The following is a 20327-nucleotide window of genomic DNA, read 5'->3' as shown; positions in this document are numbered from 1 at the left end:
GTTATAGTATTTATAATTCCCATATTGTTATATACAATATCTTACAATTTTAAATATAAAAAAATAGCTTATGTTTTTGAATTTCAATAATATTGATAAAAATAACTAGTTTTTATTTTTTTTTTCCTCCAGAGAAACGAGTGTCCTTGTTGCGTTCTGGGTATCGTTTTTTTTTTTGCTTAAACCGAATATTAACAGTAATGGAGTGATATTTAATCCCTTTATGTAAGAACGTGTTTAGAAATAGTATCCCCAGTTACCACGAATCTGATTCGTAAAGTTATTTTTCAATCGATTCAGTTCGAAGAAACGCATTCATACAAACTAACAGTAACATGAAAAGAAAATTTCTCCGCAAACATTATTTAAAAAAAAACAGAAATTCTTCACGAAAGTTCACTCTTCAACATTTCCTGGATGGGGGGGGGGTGGAATGCTTTTTCAAGGCAAAGATTAATTGCAACTTATTTTCTTTCCGTTTCTTTTTCTGTATTCTCTCAAAAAAAACTTTCTTACATTGATTTTGTTTACTTTGAATTTAATCAAAAAGTATTTCTATAAGAATTTCTTCATGTGTATTTAACCTTATTATATTCTAATGGAATTATATAATCTTCTTATATAGAATTATATAGTTATAGTTAGTTCAAAATTAGCTGTTCAAGAGTAAGATTAATTGCAACTTATTTTCCTTCGGTTTCTTTTTCTGTTTCCTCTCTAAAAAAAAACTTTCTCACATTGAATTTGTTTTCTTTGATTTCAATCAAAAAGTATTTCTGTCAGAATTTTTTATGTGTATTTAACCTTATTATATTCTCACGGAATTATATAATCTTCTTATATAGAATTTTATAGTTAATAGTTAGTTCAGAATTAGCTGTTTAATAATAAGATTAATTGCAACTTATTTTCTTTCGGTTTCCTTTTCTGTTTTCTCTCGACAAAAACTTTCCTACATTGATTTTGTTTACTTTGAATTTAATCAAAAAGTATTTCTGTAAGAATTTATTATGTGTATTTAGACTTATTATATTCTAACGGAATTATATAATCTTCTTATATAGAATTATATAGTTATAGATAGTTCAGAATTAGCTGTTCAAGAATAAGATTAATTGCAACTTATTTTCTTTCGGCTTCTTTTTCGGTTTCCTCTCTAAAAAAACCTTTCTTACATTGAATTTGTTTACTTTGAATTTAATCGAAAAATATTTTTGTAAGAATTTTTTATGTGCATTTAATCTTATTATACTCTAAAAAAACTACGTAGATTTCTGGTTATTCTACTATCTAAAATGTATAATAGTATACAGTTTTTTGCTGGGTAATTAAACACAACGAGTACAAACTTGGAAGAGAAGTAGGGTACACTACAAGAAATAACAGTTGCCCAGCAACCTATAACCGGAAGTTTTATCACTGACCGTTAGGGGCGCTTTATCCCTCTAGAGTAGCTATTCCTAAATATTAGAACAAATATTTTTATTTATCGAAATTATCTGAATTTTATGTTTTATAGAGATTACCGACGAAAATTACATCGAAATATGTATAAAAATTAGCTGTTTTACCATAAATATCGTTTCACCGTAAAAAATGGATAGTTGGTAGGGCATGTATCAATAATGCTAAAACTGACCATTTCAACGTATCTTTTATAAGAAACTACTTATGATATAACTTAGAAATGTTTTAGGGATATTTGAGATGATGTCAGTTGTATGTTGTGATAATATTTTAGCGTTAACAGGTATAGTTATTAAAGATTTTTGCTTAAAAATGATAAAACATTTTAAAAAATTAAAAGTTCTCAGTTCATAATTTTTTTAAATAAATTCTGCCAAAAAAATTTATTAACAGTGATCACAGTGCTAACATGTTTATATAAATATTCTGTGAAAAAAGAAACTGAAGCAATATCTTGTTTAGATGCTGAGAAAAGATAAATCGAAAAAGGTAAGTTTTAGCATTATTGGTATGTGCCCTACCATCTCCCCTTAACGAAGTATGTGCTCCAAGCGAAGCTTTCGTCAAAGTGACGAATTACCCTCTTGTCTCTTCTTCGAGGAAGATAATTGCGTTAAAAGTAGGGAAATACTTCATGTTTCGTCAAGTTAAAAATTACTTTCGCAGATTTAAGGTGCTGAAATAGCAATGAGTTTCCTAGTTGAGAAAACATTTTCGTCATATATTTAATTCGCGTTTCGTCAAACATCACGTTATTTCATTACGAAATGATTCTCATAATTAACGAAATACAACTCAATGATTGCTGAATCGTCAAAAGGGAGAGTTTTATTAATCAGAGTGCTCTGCAAGTTATAGTCATTGAACTACATGATATAACAGCCAAATCTGAGTCTGTTTGAATATTTTGACGAATATTATTAGTAAAAATTAACATAAAGTAAGGATGCTTCAGATAAATAAAAATATCGGATCAAATACTCGCTAAAGAGTTACAGACCAACTGTAGATAAGAGCCCCAAGCGGCCTTCGATGAAATTTCTGGACCTGGATTGCTAAGCAATTCTGAATCCTTATGAATGGCTCTACCTTCCGTGCAAGCTTGGAACTGCTGTATTGAATCATTTTATATAATGATACAATATGTTATGGAATCTTACACTGAGAAAAAAGTATAGTCAAAACTACAAAAATAAAGTAAATATATTATTCATTATTAGTATTTCTTGCTCTATGAGAACACCAAACATCTCAGTAGTTTTGACCGAAAAGCTTGGTAATGATTTTGGTAAAATTAACAATTAAATATGGTTTTATTATCTGTGATAAAATTTGGTAAATTTGGTGAAATTTCTTTGAATATCTTTGGTGAAATGAATTTTATAATTGTGCTCAAGCATTTTTCATTTCGCTTAAAAAGTCCCCGAGACATGGTGAGATACGCAAAAAGTAAAATTAACATTAAGGGGTCCGAACTACAGTCTGATCATCTACTGACCAAACTATACGGACCATATTTTCCAGATTGCGGTTACCCCCTATATTTTGGGGGTCAGGAGTCCAAGTAAGACGAAAAGAAGGTTTTTTTAACATCGAAAAAGAATATTTTCGTGTCTGATTTCGTAACTCAGAATATCCTCTGAATATCCTTAAATAATAAGCATATAAATAAAATGAAAAATAATTAGCATATTTGTTTAATCAAAGAATGAAACTCATTTAAGCAAATTCCAGAAAAAGGCAAAATGAGATTTGAAATAATATTAAGTCAAAATGGAAAAGCGCTAAATGTAGCTAAGGGGCATAGTCAGTTTTTGGTATTGCCACTGACAACAAAAAGGCTCTTATATGCTAGCAGACAGTGTGTGATGAAGTGCTGCTTTTGCTAACATATCTTTAGAAATTTTCTTTCAAAATTGTTAGCATATTTGAAATCAACTTAAGATTGAGTCCGAGAACGCGAAGATTAGATCATAAGGTACATAAATAATTAAAAGTGATCCGTTGTTTCTTTTTTTTAGCGTATTGTGTATGAAAAATACTTGACTTGAATTGAGAAAAGTTCAAAATGAATATTTTAGTTAGAGAAATATTCAAAGTCGCAATATGATAATATACTTACTATTGATTCCTTGCTTTCTCTAATAAGGAATGTGCATTAAAGATTACGTTTTAATTTTAAGCTTTCGAAACGGTTTGGTCGTTTAATTATTCAAATTTAATTAAACGGGTTAGCAGTTGACAGAATTGTCACTTATATCTGTATGGAATGAAAGGTCGTATGAACAGATTTGTAATGCTAAGCTCAATATATTTAAAATAAATAAATTTTAGTTTATGTTTTAATTAATCTTCGTTCATTTAAAAAAAACGTTCTTTTAATATTAAGGTCGAAGCTTAGGATATTTTAAGAACAGTAGTTCAATTCAGTAACTACATTAGAAAATGTCAGGTTTTTTTCTATTATGAAATTACACTTATAACCTTGTTTCAAAAAAATGACAAGCCACATTTTTGTTTATTTTAAGTGCCTTAAAAAAGGTTAAATGATAGTGACAAATGTCTCAATGTTAAATAGTATTTTCATTTATAACTGTCATTTAACAGCAGATCCAATTTTTTGGTTTGTAATTTTGAACCCAATCCAGAAGACAAGGGAACTCCTGGATCCAATATTGGAAGAAATTTACCTTCGTGGAGGACTTTTTAATGGAACAAACATGCCTTTGCTTTACATGGACAGGAAGACCACGAGAACCTCCTACAGTTAGCCTGACGGCAAAGGGACTCTAACCCATGATCCGTCTACCACTGAGAATATTTGACATCAACACTGTGGTAGGTGCAAGCCAGGTGCGGAATTCGTATCGACCAGCCATCGCTGCAATTTGAACCCAGTTCACCACATTGGAAGGAGAAGGCTCTATCCAGCGGCTCATGTTAAATAATATGTAAAAATCTTCAATCGTTGTACACAATAATTTTGACACCGTTAAAAGATACTTTAAATAATTTGATGAAGTTGTCACATAAAAACGAAGCCATTTGAAAACCTTCTTGAGTTCATCAAGTTTGCTGCTTAAATTATTTATATTCTTTTACTATTTTACAGTAAAAATATTTTGAAATAAAATTAATTAAGTATAAATATTGTTATTGCCTCTTTTTTTTCAGTTGTTCAAATTATTTTATAAGAATTATTCTCATTGATTTTTGAATCAAAATTTGACCTTATTTGTGAAAAACCTTAAATTTTAAGAACATTTTCATTAAGAATATTTAGAAATAAATTAGTTAAATATAAATATTGTTACTTGTTTCAATAGTTTAAATGTTTCTATAAAAATTGTTCTCATTCATTTTTGATCTAAAATTTGCAATTATTTTAGAAACGCCCTAAATTTCTAAACCATTTTGAATAAAAATATTTTGAAATAAACTTAATTAAATATAAATATTATTACCGCATATTTTGTGCATCCAAATGAACACATTTTAGTCTAATTTAAATTTTTACTGTCAAAATCATAATTTAACTTGCAGCTTTTAATATGATTAATTTCGTATTAGTCGAATTTTAGTTTAAAAAATGATTTATAAGCGATTCTTTCTTATTTATCCATATTTCCTACAGACTATAGAATATTAAGAAACTGTACAGATATAGAAAATGCAAACTAAGATTTAGCTGAATGTTATCACAATAAACAATCTAAAATTAATACTTTGCAATAAACTTTAAAAAAAAGTCACTTAATAAACAATATAAATTAAAATATAAAAATATTTCTAACAATAATACTCATTTAAATTAAAAATTAGCTTTACTGTAATTTCTAACAGTCATGTAATAAATTTTAAGGAAACAAAGTGACTTTCAATGCGAATAAATAAACAATAATATATAAAAATATAAAAATATTTCCAAAAATAATACTTGTTTAAATTAAAAATTAGCTTTACTGTGATTTCTAACAGTCATATAATAAATTTTAAATAAACAAAATTACTTTCAATGCGAATAAAAAAATAATAATATATAAAAATATTTCCAAAAATAATACTTGTTTAAATTAAAAATTAGCTTTACTGTAAGTTCTAACAGTCATATAATAAATTTTAAATAGATAAAATGACTTTCAATGCGAATAAATAAATAATAATATATAAAAATATGAAAATATTTAAAAAAATAATGCTTGTTTAAATTAAAAATTAGCTTTACTGTAATTTCTAACAGTCATGTAATACATTTTAAATAGATAAAGTGGACTTTGAATGCGAATAAATAAATAATAATATATAGAAATATAAAATTATTTCAAAAAATAATACTTGTTTAAATTAAAAATTAGCTTTACTGTAATTTTCTAACTGTCATGTAATAAATTTTAAATAAACAAAATGACTTTCAATGTGAATAAATAAACAATAATATATAAAAACATAAAAATATTTCCAAAAATAATACTTGTTTAAATTAAAAATTAGTTTTACTGTAATTTCTAACAGTTATGTAGTACATTTTAAATAAACAAAATAACTTTGAATACGAATAAATAAATAATAATATATAATAATATTTCAAAAAATAATGCTTATTGAAATTAAAAATTAGCTTTACTGTAATTTTTAACAGTCATATAATAAATTTTAAATAAACAGAATGACTTTGAATACGAATAAATAAAGTAATTTTTCATTTTTAGATTGAATCTGCAATACAATATAAAGACGAGCATCTCATGCATTTTTAAGCAAGGATTAACAATTCATTGTTATTTCTTTTCATCTGTATTATGAGGCGGCAAATGTTCGCCAAGAAGTGGCCAATTCCAGAAAAGAAAGACAATTGCGTAGCGAACCAGAGAAATAAGCGATTTTACCGTAATTGTATGTCATTGGTTAGAACACAAACAAGCATACTCGTCTAACGAAAGTTCTGACTGTCTTCAGTTGGCTTAATCACCTTTTGCGGGGGGATCATCAACCTGCAACGGGGTGGGGGGTAAGAAACGTAAGGGGGATAAGCCTTAAGGTGCCTACAGTGATAAATAAGACTCGGCAGACGATATATAAGACTCAAGGGAATCGTCCAATTATTTTGAGCGTGCAACAAACTGAGTTTTCCTAGAAGTAGATTGTTTCGTTGGGTTTTAAACATCCAAGACCAAAATGACAACTTGTTTTCGACATTTCGCTACCGTGGGTTCAACCCAGGCTGAAATGACATTTCGGGTTATGAGTTTTACAGTAATGAAATTGAGTTGGATTCGCCTCCAGCACTGAAGATAAAGATGAAGATATTGAATTAAGGAATGAGTTTTTCGTTTTGGATAAGTACAATCTGTGTAAATGGATTGGATATATCCTTAACCATCTTTTGAGGGAAAAGTTATAAACGAGAAAATGGTAGTGATTTACGAAAAGAGGACGACATTACCCATCAGGGTTATTTATCGAATTTTCGTTAATGCAAATAGCTTAACTTTCATCAGATTAAGTTAATGCGGGAAAATTATTAAATAATAATTACGAGTTCTCGGTAATTCGACCTCCGAAATTACTTTGGCGTTGTTATTTGAAAGATAACTAACTTTGGAAAGTTTGATACTTTTCATAATTTCGTTGATTTAACGGGAATAAACTACACCAGAAGGGATCTAATCAGTAATGATAATACTTCGTTTTAATTTTTTTTCAACAAATGGATAACGATATTTTCAGTAATGAGTTTTTCCATATCGATAAATGTTAATGATAATAAGTAAAGTGCGTAATATCTCTAATAGCCATTACAGAGGTTTAGGAATTAAAAAAAATGTTTTAAATTTATTTTGAAAATATTTTAAAGTAAAAAAAATATATGCTAAAAGATAACATCTTGTGATTTTAAATGTATAGCGTGAAAAAATACACATTTAACTAAACTTGTTTTATTTTCTTAAATTTAACTTTTATAACTATTCTTTCCTTAATGAAAATGGTTCATTTAATTTTCTCAAACAATTTGTTTTCTGCTCTAATAAAAGTTTTCAATGAATAATTTATTTTTATTGAGAAATATAATTCTTGTGTTTTTCTTTTCGATCGCAATATAGATCTAAACATATTTAATAAAATAAAAATACTGCTAAGCAATTTTATCAAATGTGTTTAGAAGTATTTTTATTTTATCAAATCTGTTTAGATCCATATTGAGATCGAGCAATATGGATTGCAATATAGTTCTGTAACGTTGTAATTTGATTTTCTTTTTATTTTATGAAATTTGTTTAGCAGTCTTTTCACGTTATCAAATGTGTTTCGATCGAGCAATATGGAACGCAATATAGCTCTGTAACATTAGAACTTGACTCATAAGACAAGAGAACTTCCGAGTCAAATATTAGAGCCAACTAGCAGTCGCGAGGCTATCTTGAAAGAAACTACCCTATTTTTGGGTATATGGCGAGAAAAACCACGAAAATAAGACTCAACAATGTGTTTTCTAATCCTACAAGAATTCTCTACAATTTTAGCTGTGATTCAAACTTAATGGAACGATGGCCTTCGCAACCTGAGGAGTTATCTTGAAATTAATATTGTAGATTAATTAAATAAAATGCAGAAAAAATTTGGATTTTTACGATATGAAAAATCGGGGGATAAAATTTTTTTTAAATTTTATTTTTTAATAACAGTCGTTGAACAGCTGACTCAGTTTTTGAGTTTACGACTACTAATGTTCAATTCCGTAGCCTTGTAATTTTGAACCCAATCCAGAAGACAAGGGAACTCTTGGATCAGTACCACCAGAGGTATTGATTTGTTATGGGACCTTGGAGGATTTTGTGACCACGACAGATTTAACGTGCACCAGTCACCATTTAATACACGGGGATTCTTCGGCCGACTGGATTCAAACTCCCGTCCTCTCGAACACGAGTCGAACGCCCTACCGACCAGGCTATCCAAGCCAGGATAAACAAATAGAAATAATAGTAGTTGATAAACAAATAGTGAAAAAACATTGGAATCGCGTGAATAGTATTAAGCTACTGAATGCTTCGAAAAACTTTAAATATTGCGAAAGTTAAAAATGTGGCTATGAGTACGTACAAAAAGTGAGCTATGGAGAAATGACTCATAGCAGGTACAAAAAGTATGCAGATTAGTCAGCTATGGATAGTTGGACGACGTGAGTATAAAAACTAGCTTCAAATTGAGATGGAGCAGCGAATAAACAAAAATTTTGGTGGAAGTTGGAAAAAAACATTATGAACAAGTAGAGTGACTGAAAATAACATAAAACAAAAAGAATGAAACAAAACGAAACCAAGCAATCATAAACAAAACAGAAAAAAATGGCAAAAACGAAACCAACTCAAATAAAATAAAAATAAAATAAAAGATATACCCCTAAATAACTTACATTCGAATTATCGGATTTTCATGAACTAGATGCCAATCTTGCTGAGTCAGAGGGGAGACAGACTTCAAATATACCAAACGCAACATTCTCAAACGCAATTTGTCTGATCCAGACATATTTGAATATTAAACCATCAAAATACGAAGACCAATAATTATAAAATATATTTTATAAGTGTCTACATAAAATTTTCATTCACTTAAAAGGTTCCTTGCAGTTTGTTCCCCAAAAAAGATATTTGAGATTAAAGTGCCTAAACTTTCGACCATCATTTCCATTTTTTTTATGTCCATCCAAGTGACACTTGGTCCTGGTGAACTGATTAAGTGTCGCGAGCAGAAAATGGGTTTAAGTTTGGTTTGTGTTTAGGGTTGGTTTATGTTTATGGGTCAAGTTTAGATGAAGGAAAGAAACTTTGAATGATGGACCATCTTAGCAAATGTGACGACCGGCAGCCTGGAACAGATTTCAACGCATGCTAATGCAAATTTTTGTCAGCTATCGAAAAAATCGAGAATAATGCTTTCTCTTGTGGTGTATGCATTCTCCTTAATATCCGCTCGAATAAAACATCACATAGAAAAGTACTACATCGAATAAACACATCAAAAGTAAATATAACATTACAATAGTTGCCAAAAACAAAAGAGAGAAAAATGCAATTAATAAGCAGACGATATTTAGAAAAGTACAGATATTTAGACTGGAAAATAAAATTATCTGAAATTAACCACACGCGCAAACGATATTTACAAAAGTAAAGATATTTAAACCTGAAAAGGAAAATATATGAGTTATTCCATCAATAAATGCCACAAGTTTGCTTATATCTTCATTATTTTAAGAGTTATAAACATCAAAATGGGCCCGGGAATTTATAGGCACCCTGTATATATTAGCCATATTAGTAAAATTTTCAGATTGCAGCTACTTTCTTTATTTTGAAGGTCGAAAATTCGAATCAATCGGGTAAAAAAAGTATATGTTATCAACTTAAATCTACTCCCGTAACTTATTGGTTTTTTTTTTTCGTTTTAAAATATCATCTTTTTTCTTTTAAAAGCCAAAAACTTTAAACACGAGTTTTGAATGTCAAAAAATTTAAATCCTACAAACATTTATTATCTAAATTCACACCCACAAAAATGGAAGGAATGATATAAATTTATTTGAATTTAAAATCAGTTTACCGTTCTTAAACATTCCATATGTAAGGTGAGATTTAACAGAAGTTATGACTTTAGATTTGAATAAAATGATACGCTTTGTTTGACTTCGAATATTTTAAAAAAGAAATATGCCGTTTGTACTTATAAACCAGTTGAGAAAAGGTAACAAAAATTATGCACACGTTTTGAAATTCCGAACCTGTTGACTTATTGAATTATTTATAACTTCAAAAGACAATTTTTGTCAGAATAAAATCGTCGATGCCGGAAAAAAAAACTGAGTTTTATTCTTGCGGCTAAGAGAATTTTCGCTCTGAATCAGCCAATGATATTTACCAAGATCAGGTTTGATCAAAGGGTTCTCCAAATTGTGTCGTTTTCAATCGAATGTTCTCGCTGCATTCAATACACATTATTTTTCAAATATTTTTACAAAGTAGGTTTTCTTTTCTCAAAAGAGAACAAAAAAAGGCAAAGATTCGACAGATTTTTTCCACTCTTGGTTCAGTTGGATAAAAAAACTCTTCCCACAAGGGATTCTGCCCACGTTTTATCGCTTCTTATTCTTTTTTTAACAGTTTTGTCGCCAAAGGGAAAGAAAAACATTTATAGATTTTATTTGCAAGTATCTCTTCGATTCGGGATTTGTCGTCTCAAATTTCAGGCAAAGCTTTGAGTTTATGATCGGCAAGACAGAAATAAATTCCATTTTATTACATCATTTCTAAAGTAGGTAACTTTCGATAATGGACAGTTTGGTCCTTCTTAAACACGATGACGAGATTTGCTAAGTTATTTGGATTTATTCCTCGAAAGCTTCTGAACAGCAATAAAATTTCAAGTGCCATCATTATAAAACTCGCCAAGTAATCACATCATTACCATCATATCTCTATAAGACCATTTGAATTGATTCAAATGGCTTTATGACAAGATATTTCTGACTTTTGATTTTCTAGTGATTGTCTTAACTGGATTTTTGCTCGATGCCAAATCTAGCTTGATTTTTTTTAATATTTAGTTCGTTAATGTGAGTGGATTTTTTTTTACAGAAGAACTCATAAACTTTCCAATTTAGAGAAAAATAATATTCAGCTAGAAAAGTGCATGATGGCTCGTAAAGTTCCGCAAATGCGCCAAAGGTGATAGCCAATAATCGTCTTTGCGAGTTTGACTAGCGTAATGGATATAAAGAAGGAAGCTTTTTGAAACACAGAATTTACATCTTAAATTGCCTCAGTTGTCTCATTTTTTTTCTCCGTTGAACATCGAGAATCTTTCGCGAATGTTGCCAATTTAGATACTAAAAAACAATTGTTTTTTACTCTATTATACTTTACCATTAAAATATATGAAGGACATTTTATGAGCTTTTTTATTTGCAAAATGTTTTAAATGTGATAGCTCTTTTGGTATTAAATTGAAATAAGAAGTTATGGCTGAAGCAAAAATAATGCGAAGGGCTTTAAATGAACATTAAAATTGAGTTTCTACATTTAACTGTTTAAAATAGGTATATCTATGAAATAAATTATGCTTCAAAATTATTTTTTAACCAGAAATCATTATTTTTCAATGCTGTAAAAAGGAAATAGAACCTAGTAATAGGGTAAACGATGTGGCGTAAAATATTTTATTACTAATTATTTTATTATTAATACAGCGCGCTCTAAAATCCTCGAATATTATTTATATAAATATATATAAATATATAAAGCAGGAAGGCTTGTTATAGACATTTGGAGTCGCAAATCAATATTTAAAACAGGAAAAATGCAAAAGTATATTTAGAAGCAGAGTAATCTCTATAGAGGAAATCTGAACTTAACACCTCAAAAACCTACTTTCTTCCCTAATGAGATTTGTTTTTAATAATCATCTTCAACTCTTACATGCTTTCTCGGAGATCAAATGGATTTTAATGTTTTCACCCACGCCTTCTCCGGTAGTGATTCATTTGATTTCGTTTCTGTTTCTTTTCTAATGTATATACTTTTAATTAAGGATTCTGAAAATGTATTTAGAGGGCGATCATTATGGGTTACTGCAATTATTAAATAATTAAAATATTCTGTTTGCTTTATTTTCAAATTAGTTTGTTGCGTTAAAAAATTCTCTAATTATTATCCAAGGCAAATACAGGAATAATGAACTTGAACTGTTCTGTATTGAACTGAATAAGGAGCAATTCGCAACCTGCCTGTCATCTATCCTTGACATTGAAATCACAACTCAAAAGACATGGAAACTACGATAAGCTTTCAAGGTTACCTCAACACAAATGAAATTATTAGTTTGACTACATGATTCATTTATTTCTAAGGGTATATTTAGTCATTTACCCAAATCTTAAAGATTTATTGCTTATAATAATTATTATTAATTGATTATTGTAATCTTATTTATCTTATTTATTATTTATTAAAATCTTATTTGCTATTTATTATAATCTTATTTGCTATTTATTATAATCTTATTCATTATTTATTATAATCTTATTTTTCTTATTTATTATTTATTAAAATCGTATTTATCTTATTTATTATTTATTAAAATCTTATTTATCTTATTTATTATTTATTAAAATCTTATTCATCTTATTTATTATTTATTAAAATCTTATTTATCTTATTTATTATAATCTTATTATTCACTGTTAATTTTATATAATTTTAGAGTTTAATGTTGTCTTATTTATATCATATCCGCCTTTTTTTCATGTTGCGAATAAGATCCCAAATATTATTTAGCATTTCATCGCATACCCGTAAAAAATGGTACTTACTCTTCTTGGTACATGATTAACTAAATTTTCTGCAATTCGATTGTTTTGAAAATACTACTACTATTATTGTTAATTGTAATAATAATTTTCAAACAATTTTACGAGCATTAAAATTTTCACAGAGATGTTCAACTAATGCACTCTAAAAATTAATACTCAAATTTCGCGAAACTTTCTCCGTTTTTGACGAAACCGTTTCTTGGTCTATACTCCGAGCAAAAATTTCGTCTAAGTGACGACCTCGAAAAAATGACGATCGTTATTTCGTCCAAGTGACGAAGTTTTCGAGGAATTTGTCAACTGGAATTCGTCATTCTATTTTTTCAAAAAAAAAAAAAAAACTCGTTATGTTTAATGTATCATACTTTTGCAATAACCACTTTATAATGGGTACCATATAGCTCAGCTAATGTCAACTTAATAACACAAGAAAGACAAATAGAACAGAGATAAATTACACCCATTCACGAAACGGGATTCGAACCCGGGGTACGAGGCCAACTCCTTCACCACCATACATCCTTGTCGTATTTCATCACTTTATTTTCCATCGTCAAGTCATCTGCCTAGTTTCGTCATTCAAGTTAACAGTCTCTCACTACGATGAGGTTTCAAGTTGAGGAAACATCTTCAACATATATTTGAGAGTTCTGTTTCGCCACAAATCACGTGATTTAGTGACAAAATAAGTCTCAAAATAAGCGAAATAAAGCACAAGGATTGCTGAATCGTCAAAAGAGAGAGTTTCAATTCTCAGAGTGGTTAATTATCACTCAATTTTAAAATCTAAATTACCTTAGAATAAGTACATCGTCTTTGAAACTTTGGATTGTACCTCTTAGAGTAAGATTACGTTCATAAATTTTAATATGAACAAGACAAAAAAAAAAACCCTCAAACATTGTTTTAATATTTCTCAATAAGCTCAAATTTTTACAAGGCCTTAAGTTCCTAAGAACACTTTTACGAAGTTTAAACTTACAATACATTTCCATTGAATAATTTTCAAAATTATAAAAAAACTCAAAAACTCACCTCCTTTAAAAAAAACTCAAAAAGATTACGTATCTATTTTTAAACTAAAAATTGCAATAAAATTTCCGAATTCCTTGTAATATGTATTCATTACTTATGAATGAACATAAAAGAAAAACTAAACTATTTAGACTACAACCAAAACTAACACACATTGCGCAAAATAAAAAAAAGGACCACCCTGAATGATTTTTGAACTAATGATCATATTTTCACGTTCTATAAATTAATCTCAAGATTCGAATGGGTGACCTCAAATATGCAAATTATGTAGGGCAGACGATATCTGACTTTACGAAATCAGAGACAAGAACGCTTTTTCTATAATAACATGCCTTTTTTGCTTGGAAATATCTAACGAACTTTAAATTGTGTGTAAAAGTTTTTCAATTCCTTTAAGTGGTTCTCGAGATATGGTGAAATATGCAAAAAGTAAAATTTAGGGATGCAAACTTTAGAGCGCTCTCCTGATCAAACTTACACGACCATATTTCCCGGGTTGCAGTTACCCCCTATATTTTGAGGGTAAGAAATCCGAATCCGTCGAGAAAAAGGTATGTTTATTCAGGGAAGTACGTTTTTGTGTCTAATTTCGCAACTTAAAATATCGCATGCACAAATCAATTAGTATATTTGAGATCACATCCTTGTACCATTAAAATAGAGTCTTGGAACATGAAGATCTGATCATTGGATCAAGGGTTATTAAGGTTGGTTGGTTTTTTATTAAAAATTATTGCAATATCATATTTTTTCCTTGTTCAGGGTCGATAATTTTATAAATAAACGTTTATTATAACATCATTTATGAATACTTTAAGGATTTGATACAATTGCAATCACAATCGCACCCTTATAACTTTAAACTTAATTCGAAAAACAAAAGAACTTCTAAATCAACCATGAAACAATTTTTGTTTTTCAATGATAAATTCTCCACCGGATTTGATTTGATTGAATTTAATGAAGAGTTTAAGGGCAAGAAATCCGAAATTGGATTTGATTGAATTTAATGCAGAGTTTAAGGGCAATAAATCCGAAATTGGATATGTTATGTTAAACTTGATTGATTTTAGATACTTAAGGAAAATTGCTCAAACAAAAAACTTAAACTGTCCAAAGAGAGAGATCATGGTCGGGGGCGTGGGAACCGTGTTGAGCAAAAAAAATCCTGTTAGGCTAATTTATTGAGTAACACTAACCTCTATTAGAGCTTTAGACAGAGGAAAATAACGATACTCAACCATAACTTAGCTTACAGAAATAAGGATATAATCTTGCACCTGTCAATAAATTAGGATTACTATGTTGTGTGGTCCAGACAACTGTTTGTGAGTTCATTTCCGAAGTCTGAAAGAGAGTCGTCAGCTACAAAATCTATAGCTTTATTCCCTTAGAAAGAATCAATAATAAGTTTTTAATTTCTCATATTACTCATGACATGTTTTTCTTTTCGAAATAGAAAGTATATTGAAAAGTCTGAAAACTGTTTTGGACTCATATTAAAAGTCAGTATACCTATTGAAGAGTTTTCTGAATCCTAAAAATACAAACAGCGGCAGAATATAGTTAGTAATATTTAATTTTAATAAAAAAAAACTTACTCGTATCTCACATTTAATAACTTAACTTTTTACATAAATGATTAGAAAACTTATTCTTAAAAAAATTAACCCTTTTAGAACTAGTGTAATTTTAAAGCAGCTCAACCGTGGGTGATTTTTCCTAATTCCGTAATTTCTGGTTTAAGGTTTCTTAACTTATTTACAACTAGCACAGCAAAACCACTTTTTTTTGTTTGCAACATTTTTTCTTGTTATATAAGGAATTAGTTTTTTCCAATGCTTGATTCAGGAGTTCGCTTGTCTTTTGGGTTGTGTTCAAAATTACAATGCCACAGAGTTGAACATTATTATTCGTTAACTCAGAATTGGGCCGGCTGTTCAAAGCCGGTCATAAAATAAAATAATATTGCATGACAGTATAACTATACTCAGCGGCGCGACAGCCCATAGAGGGCCAAGGCCTACTGTCCCCATTTCAGTTTTCTTGACCTTGGGAGCTTGGGAGCCCAAGCGTTTAGTTTCCAAGGACGCTTGGTATTCATTTACTGACCGACTGAAGGGATGAAAGGCTGAGTCAAACTTGCCCGGTCCGAGGATCGAACCCAGAACCTGTGGCACGGGAGCGCGAAGTACTACCATTCAGCCACCGGGCGTCTGCACGACAGTATACGAAACCGAATTCGCTGTTTTAATGTATTCTTAAGATTGTGAGGTTTAAGAACTTCCTAAACTTCTAAAAAGTTCATAAAGGCTATAGGTTATCAAAGGGTACACAAGACGATAAAAATTAGTAAAATCGTCAGTTTCCACTTTTTTATTCCGTTAAAACTTCTTAATCAGATCAACTCAAGCATGAATCATCAAACTGCTAATACAGACGCACTAATCATGCATACTTTTCTGACGCGAAAATTTTTTCAATTTCTTTTTAAAAAAATAATTTAAAAATGAAGGTAAAAACTACATTTTTTCTTGCTTTATTTCACGATTTTAAATTACTTTAATAAGGAAAGGCAATCTTTTTTCTGTGCTCTTAGTTCTACGTGAAATATTAAAAAAAAATAACTCATACACTCTCTATATATCCATTATAATGGTTGAAATATTATCGATCTAAGATAAGAACGTCCTATTTTTTACAACTTATACGAAATAAAAATAGAAACATCTATGTTTTATGAGGATTATAAAAAAAAACAATATAACCTTAATAAGTTTTTATAAAGTAGGAACCACCAAATTGAAATCGACTCGAAAAAATAAATAAAAAAGACTAAATAAATTGGTCCTGTCCCAGGTATACCGATCGATTCAGCACCCTTAACCATTTCGTTCGAAAAATGAATTAGAAGCTTCGGTGAACTATGGCAGTTTGATAACTCCATTAATTTTGTTATTTTATCGTGAGGTCAATTAGATATTTTTTTACGATATTTCTTTTAGATATAAAAATAACTTAACAGCTTCATAGAAACAATAGAAAACACTTGTCCTTTTCTTTTATTTAACCTTTCTTATGAAAAATGAAATGTCTGGAAAAAGTTTCTGTGTAATAGATATAAGAGAATTTATATTTATAAGAGTCATGGTTATGCCATCGGATAACTTTTTTTTAAAAAAATATATGGTCAGTTTTTTGGGTGTGAAACTTTCACAATTCTTGGCAATCTGTAATTTATTTTCAAAAATTAGTTACATTTTCCATTTCTTTTTATTTTATAAACGTCGTTAAACAGCCGACCCAATTTTCGATAACCAATGTTCAACTCCTTAGCCTTGTAATTTTGAACCCAATCCAGAAGACGAGGTAACTCCCAGATCAGATATTGTTGGGAAATTTGCCTTCGTGGAGGATTTTTTGAGGGAACTAAATGCACTAATTAACTTATTGCAAATGCATGATAGACTTAACTAATTTCAAATTTTGATGGAGCATTTGTGCTACAAGGAGAGAGAAATTAAGAAGACATATCATGGTTAGCCCTGTAGCAATGGGACTCTAACCTATGATCCGTCTACCACTGAGGATATTTTACATCGGCTCAATGGTCGGTGCGAGCCGGGTGCAGAAAGCGTATCGACCAGTCATCGCTGGGATTTGAACTCGGTTCGCCTCATTAGAAGGCGAAAGCACTATCCCCTGAGCCTGAGCTCTATTTCTTTTTATTGAAAAATTTTAGAAAATCAATTACTTACAAAACTGATTAAAAAAATAAAATATTATGATGCGATCGAAACACGAATTTGTGAGGCACTTTTTAAAAACTTAAATTTCAAATAGATTTTTTCTGAAAATTGAGTTTCATTTTCTTTCTTCTTGCCAATACTTATTAACTTCTTAGTGTCTTTAAAGTTAAAATTGTTCCTTTCAATTTATGCATTTCCAATTTTTATATTTTCATTGAATAGTTTCTGTGATTTTTTCTCCCCAAAAGAAAATGAACTATGGGAGTATACAGTCAAAACTCACTAAAGTTATACATACTGCCTTTTTTTCTTTTTTCTCTGAAAAAAAAATCGTATAGTTTAATTTTATTATTAAATGAAAACCATCGATACAGCAAAAAATTACATGAAGTTGCAAGAAATTTTATTTTGGGCACTGTTGTTTTTTATTACATCCCATTTATAAGTTTATAACAACTTATTAAGTATGTAAATAATCAACTTTTTGTTATAAACCTCCGAATGCACTCGAAAAAAATCGATTACCAAACATCACTGTTTATAATATCCGCCAGATAAACTATAAACATTATAGACAATAAGACAATATAAAATTATGAACTTACTTATTATTTTGAACCAGAATAAAAGACAACAAATAACATAATACATAATGGTAGTTAACTATTTGATTTGTAGAGATACGGTTTTGAATGGATTGGAAATGTTTATTTGTTGATACACAAGCTTGTATTTTATTGAAGTTACATACATTTGCTGACTTGTGTGCTCAATATAGGCTTATAAGTCATTGTCAAGTAGAAAATACAGATAGAACAATTCAGAGAAAGACATCACAAAGAATACATCCAGGGTTACGGCGGGATTCGAACCCGCTACCTCCACGCTTAACAGAGCGTTTGGACCGGCGATACCGCTCGGCCAGGGAGGNATTACGTGAAGTTGCAAAAAATTTTATTTTGGGCACTGTTGTTTTTTATTACATCCCTTTGTTAAGTTTATAACAACTTATTAAGTATGTAAATAATTAACTTTTTCTTACAAACCTCCGAATGCACTCGAAAAAAATCGATTACCAAACATCACTGTTCATAATATCCGCCAGATAAACTATAAACATTATAGACAATAAGTTTATATAAAATTATGAACTTACTTATTATTTTGATGCAAGAACCAGAATAAAAGACAAGAAATAACATAATACATAATGGTAGTTAACTAGTTGATTTGTAAAGATACGGTTTTGAATGGATTGGAAATGTTTATTTGTTGATACACAAGCTTGCATGTTCAATTACATATTGGTTTATTGGATTTACATACATTTGCAGGCTTGTGTACTCAATTTAGGCTTATAAGCCTTTGTCAAATAGAAGAACAGATAGCACATAACAGGGAATTACAGCACGAAGATACATCCAGGGTAACAACGGGATTCGAACCCGCTACCTCCACGCTTTGCACAGCGTTTGGTGGGCAATACTGCTCTGCCAGGGAGGCCCCCTCAATTACATAAGTACTGCTTATAAGCAACTGGAAACGATCTCTTAACTATTCGCTTTATTTTTTCTAGTCCCGCAATGGACTGATCGTAAAGACACGATTCCCAACAAAACACCGAAGTCAAACATCTCTGGCTGCGGTCAGTAAGCGGGTGGGTGATCACTTTGATCACCCTTCGTAGGGACCGATAATGGGCGGTATCGGTCCTAGTTAAATTGTTCTACTGTAAAGTGCTCGACTTCGATCCTCTGAAGAGGATCAAAATTATGATGACATGTCTCAAGGATGTTTCCTAGACCACCGCCAATAGCCAAATGTTCAGCTTTAGTGTGACGTAAACAAAGTACATACGAACCTATTTATTTCTAAACGCTTTTATAGCCTTCCTTGCTCTCGCTGTTCCGCCAAAAACTCTATATTTTTTAAAGTAACGAGTTCGAATCTCGCCATAACCCTGCATGTATCTTTTTCATGTGGGTCACGTGTAGTAAAACTTAAAAAGGGCTTAAAAGCTGTAATTTGTATTGAGTAGATAAATCTCCACGTGTATTTGTAACAATAAAATAAATGGGGCTCCCTGGCAGAGCACTGTCGCTTCTCCATTGTGGAGGTATCTGGTTCGAATCCCACCTGAGCTCTGGATGTATTTTTGAGCTGTCCTATTCTAAATCATGCTGTCTGTTCCTCAACTTTGCATAGGCTTATGAGTCGTTCTTTGTATTGCGTACTCAAGCCTGCATACGTATGTGTAACATTGATGTGATACCTGGCCAAGCGGTCTCGCCGACCCACTAAACGCTAGGCAGTAAGCCGCGGTGGCCCCCAATGTGGTGAACCAGGTTCAAATTGCACCGGTGGCTGGTTGATAAGAGTTCAAAAGTGCCAGGGTATGGAGTTGAATATTGATAGTCGTAAACTCAGAATTCAGTCGGTAGTTCAACGTCAGTTAGAAAAAAAAAATAAAAAGCGCTTTGTAGTATGGAGATAAGTTAGCAACCAAGGTTACCGCGGGTTCGAATCCCGCTGTTTACCCTGGCTTTATTTGTGATATCTTTCACTTCTTCGCACTATATGTTCTTAAATTTGGCATCAGGTTTCAAACTCTCAATTTCGTCTAAAGATGAGGGGGAAAAATTGATCTGAAGAGTAAATAAATTAAAATATGCTTTCGACTGCACATTTCTATTCGATTTCGATAC

General features: G+C 30.3%; 1 protein-coding gene across 2 annotated transcripts in view; it reads right to left on the bottom strand.

The window, feature by feature from the left end:
• The window catches only part of LOC107440916 (fibroblast growth factor receptor-like 1), a 311107-nt gene extending 292209 nt beyond the window's left edge, over positions 1-18898 (bottom strand). For both annotated transcript variants that reach the window (XM_071188120.1, XM_071188121.1), the window contains exon 1: positions 18779-18898. The gene's annotated coding sequence lies outside the window, so the exon portion shown is untranslated. The remainder of the gene's footprint in view (positions 1-18778) is intronic.
• Positions 18899-20327: the final 1429 nt, after the last annotated feature.

The sequence above is a fragment of the Parasteatoda tepidariorum genome, chromosome X2, assembly GCF_043381705.1.
Source record: "Parasteatoda tepidariorum isolate YZ-2023 chromosome X2, CAS_Ptep_4.0, whole genome shotgun sequence".
In the NCBI taxonomy this organism is placed as follows: domain Eukaryota; kingdom Metazoa; phylum Arthropoda; class Arachnida; order Araneae; family Theridiidae; genus Parasteatoda; species Parasteatoda tepidariorum.
The sequence above is the reverse complement of the archived record's forward strand: the minus strand, read 5'-3'. Positions and strand labels throughout refer to the sequence as shown.